Source organism: Tupaia chinensis, unplaced genomic scaffold (genome assembly GCF_000334495.1).
Source record: "Tupaia chinensis unplaced genomic scaffold, TupChi_1.0 Scaffold150128_1, whole genome shotgun sequence".
Lineage (NCBI taxonomy): Eukaryota > Metazoa > Chordata > Mammalia > Scandentia > Tupaiidae > Tupaia > Tupaia belangeri.
Genome location: NW_006209967.1, coordinates 75,357 through 80,694, shown reverse-complemented (window position 1 = coordinate 80,694; position 5,338 = coordinate 75,357).

The window sequence follows — 5,338 nt, the reverse complement described above, 5'->3', positions numbered from 1 at the left end:
CTCCTCGACTCTCCTCTTGCGATCTTGGGCACGCACACACACACACACACCTGGCAAGAGCTTAAGCCACTGGGTCCAGGACTCAAACCACGATTGACTACATGGGAGTCCAGCGACATAGCCATTACACTAACTGCTGGTCCTGAAAATAATCTTTTTTTTAATAATTATTACTCTTTTTAATTTGCTGTAGGTCATATGTGTTCACCAGAGAGAGACTGAGAGAAAGAGGGAAAGTGAGAAAGCAAGGGACTGGGAGGTGGCAAGGGGGGTAAGGGTGGAGTCCCACATGACTGACTGTGGTTCAAGTCCCAGACCTGGCGGGTTGCTTTCTCACTTTCCCTCTTTCTTTCTCTCTTTCATTCTGTCACTCTCTGGTCAAATTAAAATAAATAAATAAAGTGAAATAAAATAATTCTGAAAAAAAAAAGTAAGAAAGCAAGCCCCCAGGTCTGGGACTCAAACCATGGTTTGCCATGTGGGAGTCTAGCACCCTAACCACCATGCCACCTGCTGGACTCAAATGGCATTTGACTACGTGGGAGTCCAGTGACATAGCCATTAAGCTAACTGGTGGTCCCAATGTCTTGAACTTTTGCCCTTACAATTTCCTCAAACAGTTTTGTAGGTTGGATTTACCCTTAAGTCTTTTCTAAATAATGGGAGAGGGAGATATAGTTTCTTTCTTCTGCAGATGGATAACCAGTTTTCCTAGCACCATTTACTAAAAAGAATATCTTTTCACCACAGAATTCTTGGACCTTTTGTGAAAATAATTTTTAAAAAATTGAAGAATCATTTACACCTCACGAAATGTTCCTAAGGCTTCTTAGCAAACAAAGAAATGTTTATTCAGGAGGATCTACTGAAACTAATTAAGAATAATGAGAGTCTGTGGTATTTGAACCAAAACTTATACCCTCTCTTCCCTCTTGTTTGTCAGTAAAATGGAAACTGCACTCCAGACTAGTGCAGCCAAGAAAACAGCTCTCTCCCTTCAGTTTAGAATGACCTTTCCAGAAAGGCAGGGCATTGACCTTTCTTATCCTGTTTCCAGCTCTATTTTGCTGAGGCTGATTTCCAGATAAGTGCAGGCTAGAAGTGGAAGTTCCTGTCTTCCATACAGCCTCTCCACTAGCAGCATGGAGGATCTACTTTTGACACAACACTGCTGAGAATATGAGGCCTCCAACTGGAAAATAGGTTCTACCCTGGGAGAGGCACACCAAGAAAACTTGAGACTGTTGTTCCCCATTCATTTAGAAACCAGGCAAGCTCCTAAGGCAGGAGTGTCATTCATTGAGAAGGACACTATTGTTTCCCAACTCCATATTCAGATCCATAGCACAGAGAATCTTCCCAGACAGAAAAGCAGGCCAGAAACAGTTCTGTACATCTTCCCAAAGGAAGTGAATCCATTTGTAACAGAGAGTAAAGAAGTTTAAGCCTATGAGTTTCTCAAAAATAACTGGATCTAGGTGGTAGCACAGTAGTAATGCAACTTGATCTACATGGGAAAGATCCTTGGTTTATGCCCCTAGATCGACCTAAGCATACCAGGCATAAATGCACATATCTATAATCTGGGTCAACAGAGACTGGATATGGATCATGGAATGAGGACTTTGTGAGAGGCACCTCTTTCCAACTCTACTTTTTTCTCTCTTTGTCACTCCCACCAATGTAAGAAGTAAACTTTAAAACACTGATATTTGTGGTTAAAGGAAATTAAGAGGAAATTGGTAGAATAATATATAAAAGATGGCTTACAGGCAGGCTAGTTACCAAAAAGAACAAGAAGAGATAACTAAGAGTACTGCTGGAGTCAGAACAAATCTCAAGCATTGTAAGAATATTTCTTTTCAGGGACCAGTAGTTAGCGTAATGGCTATGTCACTGGACTCCCATGTAGTTGACTGCGTTTGGAGTCCCAGACCCAGTGGCTTAAACTCACGACGGGCGCGTGTGCGTGCGTGCCCAAGATCCCGAGAGGAGAATGGAGGAGAAGGGATTGCGGCGTGGCCATCCCCCTTGGGGGGTGATTTCTCACTTTTTATCTCTCTGTCTCTCTCTGTCTGTCTGGCGAGCGCACACGCCCTATAGCAAAAACCTCTCCAAAAAAAAAAAAAAAAGAATCTATGCTTTCAGAGGGCTTTACGTTTTATGGGTGAACTGTTTGAGTTTCTATATAGTCTGGTTATTCATTCCTTGCCAGAAATATAGTCTACAAACATTTTTTTCTCATTCTGTGGGTTGTCTCTTTATTTATTATTTCTTTTGCTCTGTGGGAGATTTTGGGCTTGATATAATCCTACTTGTCTTGTCTATTTTTAGTGTTGTTGCTTGTGCTTTAGGTGTCTTATTTAAGAAATCTTTGACTACCTTAATGTCCTGAACTTTTTTTTTGGAGAGTTTTTTGTTGTTGTTGTTTTGGGGTTTTTTTTGGGTTTTTTTGGTTTTGGTTTTGGTTTTGTTTTTTTTTTGCTATAGGGCATATGAGCTCACCAGAAAGACAGAGAGACAGAAAGCGGGAAATCATTCCCCATGGGGATGGCCATGCTGCAATTTCATCTCCTCCATTTTCCTCTTGGGATCTTAGGCACACACGCACACGCGCCCAGCATGAGTTTAAGCCACTGGGTCCAGGACTTGAACTCGTTCAACTACATGGAAGTCCAGCGACATAGCCATTATGCTAACTGCTGGTCCCAATGTCTTGAACTTTTTCCCTTATGATTTCCTCAAACAGTTTTGTAGTTTGGATTTACACTTAAGTCTTTTCTAAATAATGGGAGAGGGAGATATAGTTTCTTTCTTCTGCAGATGTATAGCCAGTTTTCCTAGCACCATTTACTAAAAAGAGTATCTTTTTCCCACAGACTTTTGTCAAAAATCAGTTAGCTTTATGTTGTTGTATTTCTGGATTCTCTATCCCATTTCATTAATGCTAAGTGAAATAATGCAGGCTATGAAAGATAAATACTGTGTGTCACCATTTAACAAATACTTAGTGTTCTCACTCACTAGCAGAAGCTTAAAGACAATAGCATAAAAAGAGAGAGAGTAATGGTAGATATTAGACACCGCATGGACTGGGGATTGGGTGGGTTCAGGAGAAACTGACTAACAGATATAAGATTTTATGTAAACAAGTGGAATAGATGATGAAAACATGTACCACAGTAGATTTAAAAAAATGCCATTAAGGCTGTGATGGAAAGGAACTCTCTCACACTGTTGGTGGAAATGTAAATTGACAGTCACTGGAGAGAACAATATGGAGGTTCTTCAAAAATCTGCAAATAGAACTACCATATGACCCATTAATTCCACTCCTGGGTATCTACCAAAGGATAGGAAAACACTCAGTTAGAAAAACACTTGTATATCCATGTTTATTGTGGCATTATTCATAATTACTAAGACATGGATTCAACCCAAATATCCAAGAATAGATGAATGGATTGAAAAACTGAGGAACATATATACTATAGAATACTACTCAGCCATAAAGAACAATGAGACCCTGGTATTTTATACAAAGTAAATGAATATGGAAATTTTAATGTTAAGTGAAGCAAGCCAAACTATGAAAGATAGGTATGGTATATCTCCTCTTAATATATACTGGATGTCTGCACTTTGGTAGGAACTGAAAGATTGGAAGGTATAATAGCAGGGAGAGCAACTATGGATACTAGAGACAGTATAGGAGGGGGTAGCTAGTGGGAATGTGAGGGAGGGAATGAGAATAAAAGAAATATTCAGCAGATACAAAAAGGAAAGTTAACTATTGTGGATAATGTACATGATAATATATATATATAACTTGACTAGTATGCATTGTTCTCATACTGGGAGAAAACCATTTTTTATGCTCTAAAGTTGTACAATGACTAAACATAAATTTTTAAAAATACTATCAACAATTCAATATATATTTTTAAAAAACTAGTAAAATGAATCTCAAATGTGCACAACAGTGTGATGTCAAATGTTGAAGATAGTGAATATGTTTATAATCTTAGTTTGATTATTGCACACTACATGTATGCTTCAAAAAAACTATACTGTACCACATGAAGCGGTATAATGATTACATGTAGATCCAAAATTACAATTAAAAGAGCGTGAGTTTAATCAGATCAGTCAATAGAGCAAATTATGCCTTACCCAGCAAATTAGTAGAGATTAACAGCGGACTGTGTTCAGGGCAAGAGACAATCAAAAAGAGCCTTGCGAAATTATTGTCATCCTGGGGTGAAATACTCAAGTCCCTGTGGAGAAATACTGGAAGTTTTATGCTTTGGTGGTGGATGTGAGAAAGTAGACCTCACTGAAATAATCTAACCAGTCACTAAACAAATAAAAAATAATAACAGACCATGAAGTTGGGGTACCAACACAGATTTGGGGTACTATACTATCTAAAGTTTGGAGTTCCCCACAGAAAAATTACACAACATGCAAAGAAACAGGAAATCTAAGCCTGGTTTTAGTTTACTTCTATTTACCCCATTGGTGAAAGAGGTACCCTCCATTGTTAACAATGTAAGAATAACAGATGGCCGAATACAAAACAGCTAACACCAGACAAATGCAATCAAAGTGAAGTTTAGTAATCAAACATACTTACAGTTCTGAAGCAGGACATGGCAACTTATGCAGGGCATATGAGCATTGCACTCAGAAATAGAGTGAACAGACAGGAGCTGTGGAGGCAGGCTTTTTAGCAAAAAGCAATTGAGATGACTCCTAGTTCTTACAAGAGAATGTAATTTGTTAGCAAAATTTCAGTCAAGCAAAAAAATGAAGCTCATTAGTTTGAGGACTGGGTAGAATGTAGGTGGTCTGGCTGACAGGGGGACTAAATTGATAGACTTTCTTGATGGGTGGGAGACTCATTGGGCTAGAGCAAAGGAAATATGGGCCAAGCTTTTGAGACCCTGTAAGGCTCAAAAATAAGAGAGCACGTGAAATTTTAGGTCTTACAATACAGGTTCATACACTAGGGGGAAAAAACAGTGGCCAAAAGAAATTGGCTAGCTTTTCATCTGGTCCCTGTACATAAAGTGCAGCAAGGCACTGCTCAAGGTGAGAAATTGCAACTGACTGAAGGAGTTGGTTTTCTCACTCCTGTAGGCTAAGCAGGAAAGACACCACACAGTGAACAGTTAAGATCATTATCAAAACCTAAGGACACTTCTCTGTTATCACAGTTAGTTTTACATGAGGCACCCATGATAAAATGAGGCTGAGAACACAGAAAATTTCTCAGTAATTATATCAAACCCAAACAACAATGTACAGCCAGAGCAGAGGAAATATTAAGATGTTG